This window comes from Ranitomeya imitator, chromosome 2 (assembly GCF_032444005.1).
Source record: "Ranitomeya imitator isolate aRanImi1 chromosome 2, aRanImi1.pri, whole genome shotgun sequence".
Lineage (NCBI taxonomy): Eukaryota > Metazoa > Chordata > Amphibia > Anura > Dendrobatidae > Ranitomeya > Ranitomeya imitator.
In genome coordinates, this window is record NC_091283.1 from 128,139,120 (window position 1) to 128,163,237 (window position 24,118).

The following is a 24,118-nucleotide window of genomic DNA, read 5'->3' on the forward strand; positions in this document are numbered from 1 at the left end:
CAGTGACTTGCCCCTTATAGTGCTGCACAATCATTATGGCCCCATATGATGCTCCCTACAGACACGTGCCCCTTATAGTGCTGCACAAGTGTTATGGCCCCATAAGATGCTCCATACAGTGACTTGCCCCTTATAGTGCTGCACAAGTGTTATGGCCCCATAAGATGCTCCGTACAGACACTTGCCCCATATAATGCTGCACAAGTGTTATGGCCCCATAAGATGCTCCGTACAGACACTTGCCCCATATAATGCTGCACAAGTGTTATGGCCCCATAAGATGCTCCGTACAGTAACTTGCCCCATATAGTGCTGCACAAGTGTTATGGCCCCATAAGATGCTCCGTACAGTAACTTGCCCCATATAGTGCTGCTCAAGTGTTATGGCCCCATAAAATGCTCCGTACAGTCACTTGCCCCATATAGTGCTGCACAAGTGTTATGGCCCCATAAGATGCTCCGTACAGACACTTGCCCCATATAATGCTGCACAAGTGTTATGGCCCCATAAGATGCTCCGTACAGTCACTTGCCCGATATAATGCTGCACAAGTGTTATGGCCCCATAAGATGCTCCATACAGACACTTGCCCCATATAGTGCTGCTCAAGTGTTATGGCTCCATAAGATGCTCCGTACAGTCACTTGCCCCATATAGTGCTGCACAAGTGTTATGGCCCCATAAGATGCTCCATACAGTGACTTGCCCCTTATAGTGCTGCACAAGTGTTATGGCCCCATAAGGTGCTCCGTACAGACACTTGCCCCATATAATGCTGCACAAGTGTTATGGCCCCATAAGATGCTCCGTACAGTCACTTGCCCCATATAATGCTGCACAAGTGTTATGGCCCCATAAGATGCTCCGTACAGTCACTTGCCCCATATAATGCTGCACAAGTGTTATGGCCCCATAAGATGCTCCGTACAGACACTTGCCCCATATAATGCTGCACAAGTGTTATGGCCCCATAGGATGCTCCGTACAGACACTTGCCCCATATAATGCTGCACAAGTATGGCCCCATAAGATGCTCCGTACAGACACTTGCCCCATATAATGCTGCACAAGTGTTATGGCCCCATAAGATGCTCCGTACAGTCACTTGCCCCATATAGTGCTGCACAAGTGTTATGGCCCCATAAGATGCTCCATACAGACACTTGCCCCATATAGTGCTGCTCAAGTGTTATGGCCCCATAAGATGCTCCGTACAGTCACTTGCCCCATATAGTGCTGCACAAGTGTTATGGCCCCATAAGATGCTCCATACAGACACTTGCCCCATATAGTGCTGCACAAGTGTTATGGCCCCATAAGATGCTCCATACAGTGACTTGCCCCTTATAGTGCTGCACAAGTGTTATGGCCCCATAAGGTGCTCCGTACAGACACTTGCCCCATATAAAGCTGCACAAGTGTTATGGCCCCATAAGATGCTCCGTACAGACACTTGCCCCATATAATGCTGCACAAGTGTTATGGCCCCATAAGATGCTCCGTACAGTAACTTGCCCCATATAGCGCTGCACAAGTGTTATGGCCCCATAAGATGCTCCGTACAGTAACTTGTCCCATATAGTGCTGCTCAAGTGTTATGGCCCCATAAGATGCTCCGTACAGTCACTTGCCCCATATAGTGCTGCACAAGTGTTATGGCCCCATAAGATGCTCCATACAGTGACTTGCCCCTTATAGTGCTGCACAAGTGTTATGGCCCCATAAGATGCTCCGTACAGACACTTGCCCCATATAATGCTGCACAAGTGTTATGGCCCCATAAGATGCTCCGTACAGACACTTGCCCCATATAATGCTGCACAAGTGTTATGGCCCCATAAGATGCTCCGTACAGTAACTTGCCCCATATAGTGCTGCACAAGTGTTATGGCCCCATAAGATGCTCCGTACAGTAACTTGCCCCATATAGTGCTGCTCAAGTGTTATGGCCCCATAAAATGCTCCGTACAGTCACTTGCCCCATATAGTGCTGCACAAGTGTTATGGCCCCATAAGATGCTCCGTACAGACACTTGCCCCATATAATGCTGCACAAGTGTTATGGCCCCATAAGATGCTCCGTACAGTCACTTGCCCGATATAATGCTGCACAAGTGTTATGGCCCCATAAGATGCTCCATACAGACACTTGCCCCATATAGTGCTGCTCAAGTGTTATGGCTCCATAAGATGCTCCGTACAGTCACTTGCCCCATATAGTGCTGCACAAGTGTTATGGCCCCATAAGATGCTCCATACAGTGACTTGCCCCTTATAGTGCTGCACAAGTGTTATGGCCCCATAAGATGCTCCGTACAGTCACTTGCCCCATATAGTGCTGCACAAGCGTTATGGCCCCATAAGATGCTCCATACAGTGACTTGCCCCTTATAGTGCTGCACAATCATTATGGCCCCATAAGATGCTCCGTACAGACACTTGCCCCATATAATGCTGCACAAGCGTTATGGCCCCATAAGATGCTCCATACAGTGACTTGCCCCTTATAGTGCTGCACAATCATTATGGCCCCATATGATGCTCCCTACAGACACGTGCCCCTTATAGTGCTGCACAAGTGTTATGGCCCCATAAGATGCTCCATACAGTGACTTGCCCCTTATAGTGCTGCACAAGTGTTATGGCCCCATAAGATGCTCCGTACAGACACTTGCCCCATATAATGCTGCACAAGTGTTATGGCCCCATAAGATGCTCCGTACAGACACTTGCCCCATATAATGCTGCACAAGTGTTATGGCCCCATAAGATGCTCCGTACAGTAACTTGCCCCATATAGTGCTGCACAAGTGTTATGGCCCCATAAGATGCTCCGTACAGTAACTTGCCCCATATAGTGCTGCTCAAGTGTTATGGCCCCATAAAATGCTCCGTACAGTCACTTGCCCCATATAGTGCTGCACAAGTGTTATGGCCCCATAAGATGCTCCGTACAGACACTTGCCCCATATAATGCTGCACAAGTGTTATGGCCCCATAAGATGCTCCGTACAGTCACTTGCCCGATATAATGCTGCACAAGTGTTATGGCCCCATAAGATGCTCCATACAGACACTTGCCCCATATAGTGCTGCTCAAGTGTTATGGCTCCATAAGATGCTCCGTACAGTCACTTGCCCCATATAGTGCTGCACAAGTGTTATGGCCCCATAAGATGCTCCATACAGTGACTTGCCCCTTATAGTGCTGCACAAGTGTTATGGCCCCATAAGGTGCTCCGTACAGACACTTGCCCCATATAATGCTGCACAAGTGTTATGGCCCCATAAGATGCTCCGTACAGTCACTTGCCCCATATAATGCTGCACAAGTGTTATGGCCCCATAAGATGCTCCGTACAGTCACTTGCCCCATATAATGCTGCACAAGTGTTATGGCCCCATAAGATGCTCCGTACAGACACTTGCCCCATATAATGCTGCACAAGTGTTATGGCCCCATAAGATGCTCCGTACAGTCACTTGCCCCATATAGTGCTGCACAAGTGTTATGGCCCCATAAGATGCTCCATACAGACACTTGCCCCATATAGTGCTGCACAAGTGTTATGGCCCCATAAGATGCTCCATACAGTGACTTGCCCCTTATAGTGCTGCACAAGTGTTATGGCCCCATAAGGTGCTCCGTACAGACACTTGCCCCATATAAAGCTGCACAAGTGTTATGGCCCCATAAGATGCTCCGTACAGACACTTGCCCCATATAATGCTGCACAAGTGTTATGGCCCCATAAGATGCTCCGTACAGTAACTTGCCCCATATAGCGCTGCACAAGTGTTATGGCCCCATAAGATGCTCCGTACAGTAACTTGCCCCATATAGTGCTGCTCAAGTGTTATGGCCCCATAAGATGCTCCGTACAGTCACTTGCCCCATATAGTGCTGCACAAGTGTTATGGCCCCATAAGATGCTCCATACAGTGACTTGCCCCTTATAGTGCTGCACAAGTGTTATGGCCCCATAAGATGCTCCGTACAGACACTTGCCCCATATAATGCTGCACAAGTGTTATGGCCCCATAAGATGCTCCGTACAGACACTTGCCCCATATAATGCTGCACAAGTGTTATGGCCCCATAAGATGCTCCGTACAGTAACTTGCCCCATATAGTGCTGCACAAGTGTTATGGCCCCATAAGATGCTCCGTACAGTAACTTGCCCCATATAGTGCTGCTCAAGTGTTATGGCCCCATAAAATGCTCCGTACAGTCACTTGCCCCATATAGTGCTGCACAAGTGTTATGGCCCCATAAGATGCTCCGTACAGACACTTGCCCCATATAATGCTGCACAAGTGTTATGGCCCCATAAGATGCTCCGTACAGTCACTTGCCCGATATAATGCTGCACAAGTGTTATGGCCCCATAAGATGCTCCATACAGACACTTGCCCCATATAGTGCTGCTCAAGTGTTATGGCTCCATAAGATGCTCCGTACAGTCACTTGCCCCATATAGTGCTGCACAAGTGTTATGGCCCCATAAGATGCTCCATACAGTGACTTGCCCCTTATAGTGCTGCACAAGTGTTATGGCCCCATAAGGTGCTCCGTACAGACACTTGCCCCATATAATGCTGCACAAGTGTTATGGCCCCATAAGATGCTCCGTACAGTCACTTGCCCCATATAATGCTGCACAAGTGTTATGGCCCCATAAGATGCTCCGTACAGACACTTGCCCCATATAATGCTGCACAAGTGTTATGGCCCCATAAGATGCTCCGTACAGTCACTTGCCCCATATAATGCTGCACAAGTGTTATGGCCCCATAAGATGCTCCGTACAGTCACTTGCCCCATATAATGCTGCACAAGTGTTATGGCCCCATAAGATGCTCCGTACAGACACTTGCCCCATATAATGCTGCACAAGTGTTATGGCCCCATAAGATGCTCCGTACAGACACTTGCCCCATATAATGCTGCACAAGTGTTATGGCCCCATAAGATGCTCCGTACAGTAACTTGCCCCATATAGTGCTGCACAAGTGTTATGGCCCCATAAGATGCTCCGTACAGTAACTTGCCCCATATAGTGCTGCTCAAGTGTTATGGCCCCATAAAATGCTCCATACAGTCACTTGCCCCATATAGTGCTGCACAAGTGTTATGGCCCCATAAGATGCTCCGTACAGACACTTGCCCCATATAATGCTGCACAAGTGTTATGGCCCCATAAGATGCTCCGTACAGTCACTTGCCCGATATAATGCTGCACAAGTGTTATGGCCCCATAAGATGCTCCATACAGACACTTGCCCCATATAGTGCTGCTCAAGTGTTATGGCTCCATAAGATGCTCCGTACAGTCACTTGCCCCATATAGTGCTGCACAAGTGTTATGGCCCCATAAGATGCTCCATACAGTGACTTGCCCCTTATAGTGCTGCACAAGTGTTATGGCCCCATAAGGTGCTCCGTACAGACACTTGCCCCATATAATGCTGCACAAGTGTTATGGCCCCATAAGATGCTCCGTACAGTCACTTGCCCCATATAATGCTGCACAAGTGTTATGGCCCCATAAGATGCTCCGTACAGACACTTGCCCCATATAATGCTGCACAAGTGTTATGGCCCCATAAGATGCTCCGTACAGTCACTTGCCCCATATAATGCTGCACAAGTGTTATGGCCCCATAAGATGCTCCGTACAGACACTTGCCCCATATAATGCTGCACAAGTGTTATGGCCCCATAAGATGCTCCGTACAGACACTTGCCCCATATAATGCTGCACAAGTATGGCCCCATAAGATGCTCCGTACAGACACTTGCCCCATATAATGCTGCACAAGTGTTATGGCCCCATAAGATGCTCCGTACAGTCACTTGCCCCATATAGTGCTGCACAAGTGTTATGGCCCCATAAGATGCTCCATACAGACACTTGCCCCATATAGTGCTGCTCAAGTGTTATGGCCCCATAAGATGCTCCGTACAGTCACTTGCCCCATATAGTGCTGCACAAGTGTTATGGCCCCATAAGATGCTCCATACAGACACTTGCCCCATATAGTGCTGCACAAGTGTTATGGCCCCATAAGATGCTCCATACAGTGACTTGCCCCTTATAGTGCTGCACAAGTGTTATGGCCCCATAAGGTGCTCCGTACAGACACTTGCCCCATATAATGCTGCACAAGTGTTATGGCCCCATAAGATGCTCCGTACAGACACTTGCCCCATATAATGCTGCACAAGTGTTATGGCCCCATAAGATGCTCCGTACAGTCACTTGCCCCATATAATGCTGCACAAGTGTTATGGCCCCATAAGATGCTCCGTACAGTCACTTGCCCCATATAATGCTGCACAAATGTTATGGCCCCATAAGATGCTCCGTACAGACACTTGCCCCATATAATGCTGCACAAGTGTTATGGCCCCATAAGATGCTCCGTACAGACACTTGCCCCATATAATGCTGCACAAGTATGGCCCCATAAGATGCTCCGTACAGACACTTGCCCCATATAATGCTGCACAAGTGTTATGGCCCCATAAGATGCTCCATACAGACACCTGCCCCATATAGTGCTGCTCAAGTGTTATGGCCCCATAAGATGCTCCGTACAGTCACTTGCCCCATATAGTGCTGCACAAGTGTTATGGCCCCATAAGATGCTCCATACAGACACTTGCCCCAGATAGTGCTGCACAAGTGTTATGGCCCCATAAGATGCTCCGTACAGACACTTGCCCCATATAGTGCTGCTCAAGTGTTATGGCCCCATAAGATGCTCCGTACAGTCACTTGCCCCATATAATGCTGCACAAGTGTTATGGCCCCATAAGGTGCTCCGTACAGACACTTGCCCCATATAAAGCTGCACAAGTGTTATGGCCCCATAAGATGCTCCGTACAGACACTTGCCCCATATAATGCTGCACAAGTGTTATGGCCCCATAAGATGCTCCATACAGACACTTGCCCCAGATAGTGCTGCACAAGTGTTATGGCCCCATAAGATGCTCCGTACAGACACTTGCCCCATATAATGCTGCACAAGTGTTATGGCCCCATGAGATGCTCCGTACAGCCACTTGCCCCATATGCTTTTTCTGCGATAAAAAAAAAATCACATACTCACCTCTCTTCGCTCAGGACCCCAGCACTGGCAATATTTACCTGCTCCTCATGCGGCTCCGTCTTCGGCACTGACGTTCAGCAGAGGGCGCGCACTGACCACATCACCGCGCCCTCTGACCTGAGCGTCACAGCCAGAGGACGCTGAAGACGGAGCCGCACTGGAACGAGGAGAGGTAAATATCGCGCAGCGCTGCGCTCCCCCTCCCCGTATACTCACCTACTGCTGGCGCTGCGTCCCTGCTTCTTCCACTGCTGCATCTTCTTCCTGTATTGAGCGGTCACAGTTGCCGCTCATTACAGTAATGAATATGCGGCTCCACCTCTATGGGAGGTGGAGTCGCATATTCATTACTGTAATGAGCGGTACCATGTGACCGCTCAGTACAGGAAGAATCTGCAGCGCTGGAAGAAGCAGGGACGTCCAGGAACCGCGCCAGCAGTAGGTGAGTATAATTAGATAGCCCCCACCCCTTCCCTGCCGACCCCCGGGTATGACTCAAGTATAAGCCGAGAGGGGGACTTTCAGCCCCCAAAAATGGGCTGAAAATCTCGGCTTATACTCGAGTATATACGGTACTTACCACAGGGTATGTACTCATTTTGTTTCTCTTTTAGGTTTTGTCTGTTAAATGGCCACAGTGTGAGCATGCTGTTTCGCCTTACATATGTGCCAGCTCGGGTGCCAGCTCATTTCATTGATATGCCAGGTAGTGTCCCTATGGCTACTGTGTATGAGCCTCTGGGGCAGTAGACGTAGCTGTAGAAAACACCGCCCCTATTTTTATTATTATAATATTATAATAGGAAACACAACAGGTTTCCACAAACAGCAGTACCTTCAGAGAAAGCAGTGGTGCCTTGCGATCTACAGCAGCCTTTATTTTCCTGATGTGATTCTGATGGCTCTTGCATGGCAATCACGGAGAACCTTAAATACCTCATGGCCGTTCAGGCTTATTAGAGTATCACATTTCCAACAGTAACCAATTTTGGAAGAACTCTGCTAATATAATAAATTAAAGAAGATTGCAATTGTTGATTGAGCATTTGCACTGGGGTCCTGGTGCCTCGGGGGGTCCCAAGACCATTTTCCTCATACAAAGGCAAAAGACCACTCATCTGGGAGGTTAAGGTTGTGTTTTGTGTGTGATGTTTCCTGACCTGCATTATTGTTTTCTCTGAGAAATAAGATTACTTTTCAGACAGTTGAAAACACAAAGAAGGAACTACATTATGTAGGAGTTGCTGTCATTTTCTTTCGAAATATGATACCAACTTCAGTTAGATGAGTTTCTCATTATGCAGGGATTTTATTCAGTCTTTTCATCATAATAACATCTATTAATATACCCTTTAATCCATTAATTCCCCCATTTGTCACTATGGTGAGTAACTGCATAATTATTTAATTGTTATGTGGGGCTCCTCCATCCTAGGAAGAACGACATAAATAAATTAGACGTTCTGCTGTATTAATGTCATAGAAAGTCTGATACAAGAATAACTATAATGAACGGCTTGTCATATAAACCAGGTAATTATACCCTGTAAGAAAACGCAGAAGACTGTTTTTGGCTTTAGCCAAATAATAATGCATTGTATTCCCCACAATATTAGAGACCTATTTTCTAATAAGTGGGCTCTTATCTCTCTCTGTCTCCCCCTCTCTCTCCATATATATACTGAAAACATATGTATATGTTTATGCTCAGCATAAATGAGTACATCCCAACAGATTTGTCCTTGATGGACTCATGGATCCATAAGTGAGGACTATGTTTTAGTCCAAAACACATAGGAAAAGCTCTTTTTTTCAGTACTGAGAATATTCTTTTTCTTTCTTGAATTACAATAAAGCTTTTGTTCATTTTTTTTTATCCAAAAACAGCTGGATTCTCCCTACACTTTACTTCATGAGCTGGATCATACTTTTCCTTGTATCCATTAATGCCCCGTGTAAACACACTCGCAATGTCTCCGTTCTCTATTGCAAGCCTGTATCTGTGATATGCACTGTGTGCATTATTATTAAGCAGCTTGTATTTTTAATCACTAATCTTATTATTGAACAACTCCAGAGCCGTCGGTCAATATAAAAGACTAGATGGTGGCCCGATTCTAACACATCGGGTTTTCTAGAATATGCATGTCCTCGTAGTATATTGCCCAGCCATGTAGTATATTGCCAAGCGACGTAGTATATTGCACAGCCCATGTAGTATATTGCCCAGCCACGTAGTATATTGCCCAGCCACGTAGTATATTGCCCAGTCACGTAGTATATTGCCCAGTCACGTAGTATATTGCCCAGCCACGTAGTATATTGCCCAGCCACGTAGTATATTGCACAGCCCACGTAGAATATTGCCCAGCGACGTAGTATATTGCACAGCCCATGTAGTATATTGCCCAGCCACGCAGTATAATGCCCAGCCACGTATGTCACTGGTTAAAAAAAAACAAAAAACATATACTCACTTTCCGATCCGAGGGCCCCTTGTAGTTCTGTCCCCAGCTTCCGGTCCCAGGGTGTGATGACGTCGCGGTCACATGACAGTGATGTTATGGAAAGTCCTTCTCGCGCAGGCACGCAGGACCTGTGATGACATCGCGGTCACATGACCGTGACGTCATGGAAGGTCCTTGTTGCATACCATCCTTAGCACCGGAACGTCGCGAAGAGCGGGAAAGGCGCCGGAGGGTGAGTATATGATGATTTTTTATTTTTTAATTATTTTTAACATTAGATCTTTTTACTATTGACGCTGCATAGGCAGCATCAATAGTAAAAACTTGGTCACACAGGGTTAATAGCGGCGGTAACGGAGTGAGTTACCCGCGGCATAACGCGGTCCGTTACGGCTGGCATTAACCCTGTGTGAGCGGTGACTGCAGGGAGTATGGAGCGGGCGCCGACTGCAGGGGAGTAGGGAGGGACTAATCGGACTGTGGCCGTTGCTGATTGGTCGCGGCAGCCATGACAGGCAGCTGCCGAGACCAATCAGCGACTTGGATTCCATGACAGACAGAGGCCGCGACCAATGAATTTTTGTGACAGACAGAAAGACAGAAGGACAGAAAGACGGAAGTGACCCTTAGACAATTATATAGTAGACTAGCTGAAGAGCCCGGCGTTGCCTGTGGTTAGTTATAGCACCTCACTTCTCTTATTTTCCCATCACGCCTCTCATTTTCCCCATCACATCTTTCATTTTCTCCCTCACACCTCTCATTTTCCCCCTCACTCCTCTTATTTTCCCCCTCATTCCTCTCATTCCCCCCTAACACTTGTCATTTCGACCTCACATCTGTCATTTTCCGATCACTCCACTATTTTCCCTCACTCCTCTCATTTTGCACTCACACCTTTTCATTTTCACTTCACACCCCTCATTTTCACCTCAGTATATACATGTTTGTCATCTCCCTTTTATATAGTATACACCTGTATGTCATCTCCTGTATATAGTATATACCTGTATGTCATCTCCCCTGTATATAGTATATACCTGTATGTCATCTCTTCCTATATATAGTATATACCTGTATGCCATCTCCTCCTGTATATAGTATATACCTGTAGGTCATCTGCTCCTGTATATAGTATATACCTGTGTGTCATCTCCTCCTGTATATAGTATATATCTGTGTGTCATCTCCTCCTGTATATAGTATATACCTGTATGTCATCTCCTCCTATATATAGCATATACCTGTATGTCATCTCCTCCTGTATATAGTATATACCTGTATGTCATCTTCTCCTGTATATAGTATGTACCTGTATGTCATCTCCTCCTCTATATAGTATATACCTGTGTGTCATCTCTCCTGTATATAGTATATACCTGTGTGTCATCTGCCCGTACATAGTATATATCTGTATGTCATCTCCTCCTGTATTAGACCTCGTTCACATGTTATTTGGTCACTATTTTTACCTCAGTATTTGTAAGCTAAATTGGCAGCCTGATAAATCCCCAGCCAACAGGAAGCCCTCCCCCCCGGCAGTATATATTAGCTCATACATACACAAAAAAGACAGGTCATGTGACTGACAGCTGCCGTATTTCCTATATGGTACATTTGTTGCTCTTGTAGTTTGTCTGCTTATTAATCAGATTTTTATTTTTGAAGGATAATACCAGACTTGTGTGTGTTTTAGGGCGAGTTTCATGTGTCAAGTTGTGTGTTGAGTTGCATGTGGCGACATGCATGTAGTGACTTTTGTGAGATGAGTTTTGTGTGGCGACATGCATGTAGCAACTTTTTGTGCGTCGAGTTGCATGTGACAGGTTAGTGCAGCAAATTGTGTGCAGCAAGTTTTGCGCATGGCGAGTTTTGCGCGTGGCGAGTTTTGCGTGTGGCAAGTTTATGTGTGGTGCCTTTTGAGTATGTGCAAGTTTTGTGTGAGGCAACTTTTGCATGTGTTGCAACTTTTGTGCATGTGGCAATTTTTCCGCGTGTGGCGAGTTTTCCATGAGGTGAGTTTTGCACGTGTGGCGAGTTTTGCGTGAGCCTAGTTATGCATGTGGCGAGTTTTGCGTGTGGCGAGTTTTGAGCGGAAACTTTTGTGTTTAGACTTTTATGTGGTGAGGTTGGTGTATGTGTGGTGAAATGTGTGCTGAGGGTGATACGTGTTCAAGCACGTGGTAGTGTGTGGCGCATTTTGTGTGTGTGTGTTCATATCCCCGTGTGTGGTGAGTATCCCATGTCAGGGCCCCACCTTAGCAACTGTACGGTATATTCTCATTCTTTAAGTCCCCCTTGTTCACATCTAGCAGCTGTCAATTTTCCTCCAACACTTTTCCTTTCACTTTTTTCCCCATTATGTAGATAGGGCAAAATTGTTTGGTGAATTGGAAAGCGCGGGGTTAAAATTTCACCTCACAACATAGCCTATGACGCTCTCGGGGTCCAGACGTGTGACTGTGCAAAATTTTGTGGCTGTAGCTGCGACGGTTCAGATGCCAATCCCGGACATACACACACACACACACACACATACACACACACATTCAGCTTTATATATTAGATCAATAAGCCTGAATCCCGAATATTTACAAAAGTAAAAGTGAGGTTTTGTCTTTCTGTGGAGAATATCTGTGTGCAGGATTATTGTGTAACTATTAGGCTGCCGTCACACTAGCAGTATTTGTCTTATTTCTAGGCTCTTCAAATGACTGATTTGCACACTCTTGGCATTCTCTTGATGAACTTCAAGAGGTATTCACCGGAAATGGTTTTCACTTCACATGTGTGCCATGTCAGGTTTAATAAGTGGGATTTCTTGCCTTATAAATGGAAGACCAAGAGTCACCTCTGCTTCTGAGGATAAGTTATCTGAGTCACCAGCCTCAGAAATCGCAGATTAACAGCAGTTCAGATTAGAAACCAGATCAATGCCACACAGAGTTCTAACAGCAGACACATCTCTACAACAACTGTTAAGAGGAGACTTTGTGCAGCAGGCCTTCATGGTAAAATAGCTGCTAGGAAACCACTGCTAAGGACAGGCAACAAGCAGAAGAGACTTGTTTGGGCTAAAGAACACAAAGAATGGACATTAGACCAGTGGAAATCTGTGCTTTGGTCTGATGAGTCCAAATTTGAGATCTTTGGTTCCAACCACCATGTCTTTGAGCGACGCAGAAAAGGTGAACAGATGGACTCTACATGCCTGGTTCCCACCGTGAAGCTTGGAGGAGGAGGTGTGATGGTGTGGGGGTGCTTTGCTGGTGACACTGTTGGGGATTTATTCAAAATTGAAGGCATACTGAACCAGCATGGCTACCACATCATCTTGCAGCGGCATGCTATTCCATCCGGTTTGCGTTTAGTTGGACCATCATTTATTTTTCAACAGGACAATGACCCCAAACACACCTCCAGACTGTGTAAGGGCTATTTGACCAAGAAGGAGAGTGATGGGGTGCTACGCCAGATGACCTGGCCTCCACAGTTACCAGACCTGAACCCAATTGAGATGGTTTGGGGTGAGCTGGACCGCAGAGGCAAGGCAAAAGGGCCAACAAGTGCTAAGCATCTCTGGGAACTCCTTCAAGATTGTTGGAAGATCAATTCCGGTGACAACCTCTTGAAGCTCATCAAGAGAATGCCAAGAGTGTGCAAAGCAGTCATCAAAGCAAAAGGTGGCTACTTTGAAGAACCTAGAATATAATACATAATTTCAGTTGTTTCACACTTTTTTGTTAAGTATATAATTCCACTTGTGTTAATTCATAGTTTTGATGCCTTCAGTGTGAATCTACAATTTTCATAGTCATGAAAATACAGAAAAATCTTTAAATAAGAAGGTGTGTCCAAATTTTTGGTCTGTACTGTATATAGCCACCCTTGTTTTCAATAACAGTCATAGGCTCCATCCATAGGGTCTATCAATTTTTTAATCTGTTGACAATGAACTTTTTGGGCAGCACCAACCTCAGCCTCCAGAAACTGTACTGAGAGGTGTTTTCCTTAACCATAAATCTCTCATTTAAGAAGGGACCTCAAGTCCTCACTTTGGTCTAGGTCAGGTGAGGACGGGGCCGTGTCATTATTCTTGTATATTTATTGCCTTTACTGGCAGTTGAGCACTGGAGACTTCGATGCTGTGATGGAGCATTGGCCTGAATAGAAATCATAGTTTTCTTGAAGATGCTGACCTTTTCCTGTATTGCTGCTTAACAAAAGTGTTTTCCACAAAGTAGCAGAAGGTTTGAGAGTTGATTTTGAGTCCATCTTCAACCTTAAAGGGTCCAATTTGCTGATCTTTAATAATACCAGCCCATAGCAGTGTCCAACCCCACCGTGCTGGCACCTGAGTCAGTGTGGAAGTCTATGCCCATTACTGATGCAGCAAGGGGCACATTCATCTGGTCCTTCATGAGTCACTCTCAACTCATCAGTCCATAAAGCCATTGAAAAAGCTGCTATCAGATATTTATTGGCCCCCATCTTGACATTTCCACCTACGTGTCTTGTTCACTGGTGGTCGAGTTTGTCTCCCTTACCTCGGCCATGTCCTTGAGCATTAAAAACCTTGTACTTCTGGGCACTCCAGGGAAGTTGCAGTTCTGGTATATGACAGCACGGAAGGATAATGGCTTCCTGATCACTTCACGCTTGATTCTTCTCAAATATGTAGCAGTTAATGTTAATGGATGCCCAAATCTATGGGGGTGTAAATCTTCCCCCAATTCTTATGTCTGCCCCAAAATGTGAAATGACAGGTTTTTGTAAGCACCTTTTTTTGAAGCAGCACAATCAGTGTACGCCTGACACTATTTATGCAAAATGCAGCAATTACGAAGAGTTTCTCATTGGCTGCTGTGCTCTGCATGAAATACCAAAGCTAGGAATCGTGAAGGGAGAACTGTTATCTCAGTTCCTGCCTATGCAGATCGCAGCAGCCAAACTCATCTCAACTGCAACTGCTGTGCTCTGCATAAGCAGCAATTGCCATAACAGAAGATGAGCAGTTTATCAATGATGACAGTTTGAGTCATACTTTCTTCGCTTATTACTCAGGGCTGTTTTTACAATTTTGTACTATTGCTAGAGTCAGGACTAACAATTGGTTTTGGTTAGGGCTAGACATGGGCTAGGATAGAATAGGATTATGGCTAGTGTTACAGCTAGAGTCAAGGGTAGGATTGGGGATAGTACGAGGGAAATACAATTGATGCATAAAAATGTAATATATCTAGCAAAGTATAACTTTTTATTTCTACAATGTTATGTCTGATTTCAGAAAACAGCAAAAAAAATTATTAGGTCAGAGGCAAAATTACAACACAACGTAAATTACAACACATGTGCAATACTGGACTGGGGATAGGAACTAAGGGAGTGCAAATGGTTCAAAGGTTAGGGCTGCAAAATGGTTACCTTCCCAAAGGAGATGGCAACAACTAGACTTTGAGTCCTCCGTTTTTAGTTGCTAAGACTGTTATACTTAGGTCTAATCAGACAACTACAACTGAAGTTTTTGGTTGAGTAAAAAGAAATAGAATTGACAGCTCATACAAATTTATTTAGGGTTATGTGTCCCTTATCCAGTGGATACTATTATCTAATTTTCTGCATTAGAATAGGCAAGTCATTCACTCACATTAAAAAAACAGGTTACCAACTTGTAACAAGGTGGCACTGGGTGGTATGTTGTGAATTCTGTTGTCAGGCTCCCTCCTGTGGTCATGAGTGGTACTTCGGCTGGTTCTGTCCATGGATTTTCTCTGGTGCCTGTGGGTGTTTCTGAGTTTCCTTCCACAGGTGACGAGGCTAATTCGTTAGTGGGCTGCTCTATTTAACTCCACTTAGATATTTGCCCCATGCCAGCTGTCAATGTTGTACTATGGCTCTAGTTCGCTCCTGGATCGTTCTGAGTTCCTGTTGCTCCAACAGAAGCTAAGTTCCTCTGTGCTATTTTGCTTGTTTGCTATTTTTTCTGTCCAGCTTGCTTTTGTCAATATTGCCTTGCTTGCTGGAAGCTCTGGGACGCAGAGGGGCGCCTCCCGCACTGTGAGTCGGTGCGGAAGGTATTTTTCCCTGCACTCTCTGCGTGGTCTTTTGTAGGTTTTTGTGCTGACCGCAAAGTAACCTTTACTATCCTCGGTCTGTTCAGTAAGTCGGGCCTCACTTTGCTAAATCTATTTGATCTCTGTGTTTGTATTTTCATCTTTACTCACAGTCATTATATGTGGGGGGCTGCATTTTCCTTTGGGGAATTTCTCTGAGGCAAGGTAGGCTTAATTTTTCTATCTTCAGGGCTAGCTAGTTTCTTAGGCTGTGCCGAGTTGCATAGGGAGCGTTAGGCGCAATCCACGGCTATTTCTAGTGTGTTTTGATAGGTTTAGGGATTGCGGTTAGCAGAGTTCCCACGTCCCAGAGCTCGTCCATTATTTGTCCTAACCACCGGATCATAACAGTACAGCTGGCCAAAAGTATTGATGCATCTCAATAGAGGGATAAGTGAAGCTCTGAGACCATTTTTTTTTCTTTGCAGCGTGTTCTGTCTCACTTTTCCCCTTTACCTCTGGGTGGTTCAGAAAACGGGTGTAGACATGGACATTCAAGGTCTGTCCTCTTGGATGGATAATCTCACTACAAGGGTACAAAACATTCAAGATTTTGTGGTTCAGAATCCGATGTCAGAGCCTAGGATTCCAATTCCTGATTTGTTTTTTGGTGATAGATCTAAGTTCTTGAATTTAAAAAATAATTGTAAATTGTTTCTGGCTTTGAAACCCCGCTCCTCAGGTGATTCTGTTCAACAAGTAAGGATCATTATTTCCTTGTTACGTTGCGACCCTCAAGACTGGGCATTTTCCCTTGCGCCAGGAGATCCGGCATTGCGTGATATAGATGCGTTTTTCCTGGCGCTCGGATTGCTTTATGACGAACCTAATTCAGTGGATCAGGCAGAGAAAATCTTGCTGGCTCTATGTCAGGGTCAGGATGAAGCAGAGATATATTGTCAGAAGTTTAGAAAGTGGTCTGTGCTCACTCAGTGGAATGAATGTGCCCTGGCAGCAATCTTCAGAAAGGGTCTCTCTGAAGCCCTTAAAGATGTCATGGTGGGATTTCCCATGCCTGCTGGTCTGAATGAGTCTATGTCTTTGGCTATTCAGATCGATCGGCGCTTGCGTGAGCGTAAAACTGTGCACCATTTGGCGGTACTATCTGAGCATGGGCCTGAGCCTATGCAGTGTGATAGGACTTTGACCAGAGCTGAACGGCAGGAACACAGACGTCAGAATGGGCTGTGTTTTTACTGTGGTGACTCCACTCATGCTATCTCCGATTGTCCTAAGCGCACTAAGCGGTTCGCTAAGTCTGCCACCATTGGTACGGTACAGTCTAAATTTCTTTTGTCCGTTACTCTAATTTGCTCCTTGTCGTCCTATTCTGTTATGGCATTTGTGGATTCAGGCGCTGCCCTGAATTTGATGGACTTGGAGTATGCTAGGCGCTGTGGTTTTTTCTTGGAGCCCTTGCAGCATCCTATTCCATTGAGAGGAATTGATGCTACGCCTTTGGCCAAGAATAAGCCTCAGTACTGGACCCAATTGACCATGTGCATGGCTCCTGCACATCAGGAGGATATCCGTTTTTTGGTGTTACATAATCTGCATGATGTGGTCGTTTTAGGGTTACCATGGCTACAGGTCCATAATCCAGTATTGGACTGGAAATCTATGTCTGTGTCCAGCTGGCGTTGCCAGGGGGTACATGGTGATGTTCCATTTTTGTCAATTTCGTCTTCTACTCCTTCTGAAGTTCCGGAGTTTTTGTCGGATTATCAGGATGTATTTGATGAGCCCAAAGCCAGTGCCCTACCTCCTCATAGGGATTGCGATTGTGCTATTAATTGGATTCCTGGTAGTAAGTTTCCTAAGGGCCGATTGTTCAATTTATCTGTACCAGAACACGCCGCTATGCGGAGTTATATAAAGGAATCCTTGGAGAAAAGCCATATTCGCCCATCGTCATCACCGTTGGGAGCAGGGTTCTTTTTTGTGGCCAAGAAGGATGGTTCTTTGAGACCTTGTATTGATTACCGCCTAATAAAATTACAGTCAAATTTCAGTATCCTTTGCCATTGCTGTCCGACTTGTTTGCTCGTATTAAAGGGGCTAGTTGGTTTACCAAGATAGACCTTCGAGGGGCGTATAATCTTGTGCGTGTTAAACGGGGCGATGAATGGAAAACAGCATTTAATACGCCCGAGGGCCATTTTGAGTATCTGGTGATGCCATTCAGGCTTTCCAATGCTCCATCAGTGTTTCAGTCTTTTATGCATGACATCTTCCGAGAGTACCTGGATAAATTCCTGATTGTGTATTTGGATGATATTTTGGTCTTTTCGGATGATTGGGAGTCTCATGTGAAGCAGGTCAGAATGGTGTTCCAGGTCCTTCGTGCTAATTCCTTGTTTGTGAAGGGGTCAAAGTGTCTCTTTGGAGTTCAGAAGGTTTCATTTTTGGGGTTCATTTTTTCCCCTTCTACTGTCGAGATGGACCCTGTTAAACTCCAGGCCATTCATGATTGGACTCAGCTGACATCTGTGAAGAGCCTGCAAAAGTTCCTGGGCTTTGCTAATTTCTATCGTCGCTTCATCGCTAATTTTTCTAGTGTTGCTAAACCGTTGACTGATTTGACCAAGAAGGGTGCTGATGTGGTCAATTGGTCTTCTGCGGCCGTGGATGCTTTTCAGGAATTGAAGCGTCGTTTTTCTTCTGCCCCTGTGTTGTGCCAGCCAGATGTTTCGCTCCCGTTTCAGGTTGAGGTTGATGCCTCTGAGATTGGGGCAGGGGCTGTTTTGTCGTAAAGAAGTTCTGATGGCTCGGGAATGAAGCCATGTGCTTTCTTTTCTAGAAAGTTTTCGCCTGCTGAGCGCAATTATGATGTTGGTAATCAAGAGTTGTTGGCCATGAAGTGGGCATTCGAGGAGTGGCGTCATTGGCTTGAAGGAGCCAAGCATCGCGTGGTGGTCTTGACAGATCACAAAAATTTGACTTATCTTGAGTCTGCCAAACGGTTGAATCCGAGACAGGCTCAATGGGCGTTATTTTTCTCCCGTTTTGATGTTGTGGTTTCGTACCTTCCGGGCTCTAAGAATGTGAAGGCTGATGCCCTGTCAAGGAGTTTTGTGCCTGACTCTCCGGGTGTTTCTGAGCCGGCAGGTATTCTCAAAGAGGGGATAATTTTGTCTGCCATCTCCCCTGATTTGCGGCGGGTGCTGCAAAATTTCAGGCTGATAAATCTGACCGTTGCCCAGCAGAGAAACTGTTTGTCCCTGATAAATGGACTAGTAGAGTTATCTCTGAGCTTCATTGTTCAGTGTTGGCTGGGCATCCTGGAATCTTTGGTACCAGAGATTTGGTGGCTAGATCCTTTTGGTGGCCGTCTTTGTCACGGGATGTGCGTTCTTTTGTGCAGTCCTGTGGGACTTGTGCTCGGGCTAAGCCCTGCTGTTCTCGTGCTAGTGGGTTGCTTTTGCCCTTGCCGGTCCCGAAGAGGCCCTGGACGCATATTTCTATGGATTTTATTTCGGATCTCCCCGTCTCTCAAAAGTTTTCAGTCATTTGGGTGGTTTGTGATCGCTTTTCTAAGATGGTCCATTTGGTACCTTTGTCTAAATTGCCTTCCTCCTCTGATTTGGTGCCATTGTTTTTCCAGCATGTCGTTCGTTTACATGGCATCCCGGAGAACATCGTTTCGGACAGAGGTTCCCAGTTTGTTTCGAGGTTTTGGCGATCCTTTTGTGCTAGGATGGGCATTGATTTGTCTTTTTCCTCGGCTTTCCATCCTCAGACTAATGGCCAAACCGAACGAACTAATCAGACGTTGGAAACATATCTGAGATGCTTTGTTTCTGCTGATCAGGATGATTGGGTGTCCTTTTTGCCGTTGGCTGAGTTTGCCCTTAATAATCGGGCCAGCTCGGCTACTTTGGTTTCGCCGTTTTTCTGCAATTCTGGTTTCCATCCTCGTTTCTCTTCAGGGCAGGTTGAGTCTTCGGACTGTCCTGGTGTAGATACTGTGGTGGATAGGTTGCAGCAGATTTGGACTCATGTGGTGGACAATTTGACATTGTCCCACGAGAAGGCTCAATGTTTCGCTAACCGACGGCGCTGTGTGGGTCCCCGACTTCGTGTTGGGGATTTAGTTTGGTTGCCGTCTCGTTATGTTCCTATGAAGGTTTCCTCTCCTAAGTTTAAGCCTCGTTTCATTGGTCCGTATAAAATTTCCGAGGTTATCAATCCTGTGTCATTTCGTTTGGCCCTTCCAGATTCTTTTGCCATCCATAATGTGTTCCATAGGTCGTTATTGCGGAGATACGTGGCGCCTGTGGTTCCATCCGTTGACCCTCCTGCTCCGGTGTTCGTTGAGGGGGAGTTGGAGTATGTGGTGGAGAAGATTTTGGATTCTCGTATTTCGAGATGGAAACTCCAGTACTTGGTCAAGTGGAAGGGTTATGGTCAGGAGGATAATTCCTGGGTTTTTGCCTCTGATGTTCATGCAGCCGATCTGGTTCGTGCCTTTCATTTGGCTCATCCTGGTCGGCCTGGGGGCTCTCGTGAGGGTTCGGTGACCCCTCCTCAAGGGGGGGGTACTGTTGTGAATTCTGTTGTCAGGCTCCCTCCTGTGGTCATGAGTGGTACTTCGGCTGGTTCTGTCCATGGACTTTCTCTGGTGCCTGTGGGTGTTTCTGAGTTTCCTTCCACAGGTGACGAGGCTAATTCGTTAGTGAGCTGCTCTATTTAACTCCACTTAGATCTTTGCCCCATGCCAGCTGTCAATGTTGTACTATGGCTCTAGTTCACTCCTGGATCGTTCTGAGTTCCTGTTGCTCCAGCAGAAGCTAAGTTCCTCTGTGCTATTTTGCTTGTTTGCTATTTTTTCTGTCCAGCTTGCTTTTGTCAATATTGCCTTGCTTGCTAGAAGCTCTGGGACGCAGAGGGGCGCCTCCCGCACTGTGAGTCGGTGCGGAAGGTATTTTTCCCTGCACTCTCTGCGTGGTCTTTTGTAGGTTTTTGTGCTGACCGCAAAGTAACCTTTACTATCCTCGGTCTGTTCAGTAAGTCGGGCCTCACTTTGCTAAATCTATTTCATCTCTGTGTTTGTATTTTCATCTTTACTCACAGTCATTATATGTGGGGGGCTGCCTTTTCCTTTGGGGAATTTCTCTGAGGCAAGGTAGGCTTAATTTTTCTATCTTCAGGGCTAGCTAGTTTCTTAGGCTGTGCCGAGTTGCATAGGGAGCGTTAGGTGCAATCCACGGCTATGTCTAGTGTGTTTTGATAGGTTTAGGGATTGCGGTCAGCAGAGTTCCCACGTCCCAGAGCTCATCCATTATTTGTCCTAACCACCGGATCATAACAGTGGTAGTTGTGGGCAAGTCTATTAAGCAGTCAGTGAACACCCTGGCACCTTACACATGGAGAATGAGTACTCACGGTGTCTGCTGGAATTCTGGTCCCATGAAGCACCGCGGAGTCACAGTTCTTTTTCAACAGTAGAACTAATAACTGTGAAAAGAGAGAAAATAACAGTTCCTAAGTTGTCCCTATTCAAAGATGCTGCTCCATCGGCAACAGCAGCAGCAGCAGAAGCATCCGCTCCCAATCGGCTCCTGGGAGCTAACAGTCTCTTAGAGGTCACTTCCTCAGTCCTAATGCCCATTTCAGCTGCCCCGTAGTCCATTGGGCAGCACTTTCTCCCCTCCAAGGGAATGTTATGCTCCCATGGCTGGAGCATGTCCTGCCACGGGCAATCCTGCCCGGGCACTGCTACAGAAGCAGGAAATTGCTGCTTATTCCAGGCTGCTAACCCAGCCTATTTTTGCTAACCCTTAGCTTACTGTCCCTAATGTTAACATGTTCATTACAACACAGTATATACAAGGCATAGGATAAAAGAGCATTACACATGGTATTAATAAAACAGTAAAACATAGGCAAACTTCAGAGCACTGCATGGGGTACTCATGCCCGGCATCTAGGAGAGAGAGAGCGCTGAGGGTCCCCGCCACTTCCTTACACCCTCACATAAAAAAAGGTCATTCACTCACATCAAAATTCTATATTAATTAGCACTGAATGATCCAGGCAGAGAGTTTCTGCTCCATATCCACCAGCGAAGACACTTCATGAAAAGAGCTGCCAAAGTTTCCCTGAATCGTTTTTGCCTTGGAAAACATGGCGGTTCTCCCAGCATCTTTAAGTGGCTCTGCACATAACCGAAAGCTCAGAGTTTTTTCAAGGAGTTTATGGAGCAGAAATCGAGCGGAAAGTCTTCCAATCCTTCTCCAAATATCAAAACTTCTAAAAAAAACCTTGTAGTTTCTGCTATGAAAACTCATCAAGAAGACTCTGTGTACAAAACCTTAAGGTGGCTTTACAGACATCATTTTTTGGTAAAACACCATGGCAGTTTGTTTTTAGCCAGTGCCAGAAATAGCAAGAAGAAAAAGTATTTTCTATTCTGTTTGAATAAATTACAAGCTTTAAACTGCAGCGAAAACTACCTGCGTGATTTCAGACTTTGGATGGCTTGGGCATTTTTTCCAGCGTTTGTTCTTGTTGTTGTTGGCAAGGATTTTGGTTGCCTTATATCAAACACATCTATTTTCTTAGTTACCTCACCACCACCCTTGCACTGTACCCCTGCCAGTCAATGTTCTCATATAGAATGTTGTCAGTCAAAGTCACAAACAACATGAATAGGCACATCCTAGCTCTACCATGGACATGGATATGGACGTTGATGTGGATTCCGATCCATATAATGTCCTCTGTGACAACACTGACTGGTGGGAACTATGGTCTGGATTCTCCATCACTCAAAGACGAATCCTTAATGGTAGTCTGAAAATTACAGTTGCTTTTACATGACTCAAACAGTTCTAGTGAGGTTGTGATCTGATAAGACAACATCTTAGAGAAGATATTGGAGAGTTGTATCAACACATGAAAATGATTAATATTGCATACTCCTATAACCTCATTTCTACGAACACCATGGTTCTCAGACCAAGTGCATGTAGATGCACTGTCAGTTTTCATTGCAAAAAAAAAATATGACCCTTCCTTTTTTACCAGACTGCTCCACATGTAAGAGGCTTGTGAACCATGAGCCAAAACTGGTGCATTGCGTCAAGATAGATCAGTGCGGGCTTGATACATAGACCTCATTAGTGAGTACGGAGGAGCGTCTCTCGTCAAACGCAGCAGCTTCCCCTGTCTACTGACAAGATGAACCGATAAACTGTTATGGGTTAATATAACGTGGATCCGAAAGCATTTATCATGCTTTAGTGCATGTGGAGGAATTAATTTAATCACATCCTATAGCCTCATTGTTTCAAGGAAAAGTCTCATTTTTTTTGAAGGAATTCTCCATCTTTGGCTCTATTAATGATAGATTTTTTTTTTTTTGTGGCACGCAATCATCTCTTTATGAGCTTGATGTTATGCTAAATATATTACTAGATCAATGATCCCCAGTGGAATAAAGCAAATTATTATTGCAAACTCTGCATGTCTTCTGGCATCAGGTGTTTAACAAAGACATTGAATAGACGGACCTAAGGGTGAGGGATTCCTGATTCCTATTATTTCTATGGAAACTGTTGTCAAAGAGGAAAATGTATTGACTGCAAGAAAAAAAAAATCTACTCTCTGCAGCAAAATAAAGGACAAAAGATTGTTTAATGACGCAGGAAAGGTTGTTGCTTTAACCCCATCCCTGCCAGGCTGCCTCACAATGGATGTCTGGGCTACGTGCATGGAGAGGGTTAGGGTTAATGACAGGCTCGAGCGTTCCTGCATCCATGACATCATTAGCATCTGGTTAGAACGTCACTGACAATGGGGTGAGGCGTGAGGCACAAGGGTGGAGCTTAAATCTTGATTGACAAGAGCTGCCATTTTCTGTTCTTAGAACTGAGGCTACGTTCCCACGATGGTGAATTTTTTGGGGGCTGCAGTTTAGGAAAAAAAAATGTAAGTAACCTATTTACTTAATGGGTACAGAAAATCTACAATATCAAAAACTCACCAAATACTCATGGTGGGAACATAGCCCTACGGCAGATTGGATTTTTCTGAAATCTGGACGGAAAGGGTTAAAGGGATATTTCAATGCAGAGTCCTCCCTGGACCATTGAGGCGGTAGTCTGCAATATTGTACATTTTTAACACTATCATTTCCAGAGTACTCAGATTAAAAGGATGGAATCGAGGATTATTAATCAAAAAGTCTATCATTCTAAAGATGAGAACAAATAATAAAGAAAATTAAAACCTGTGAATATGCAGCGATGCATTCTGCAATATGTGCGTAAAATGCATTGCCTTGCTTTATTGGAAAAATAATGTACTGTAGTCATAGATTTATATGTTTATTATAACGAGGCTGCAGCAAATCTATGTAATGCAGGAAGATTCACACGGGGCGAGATTTACCAACCATCACAAGCACTAATGG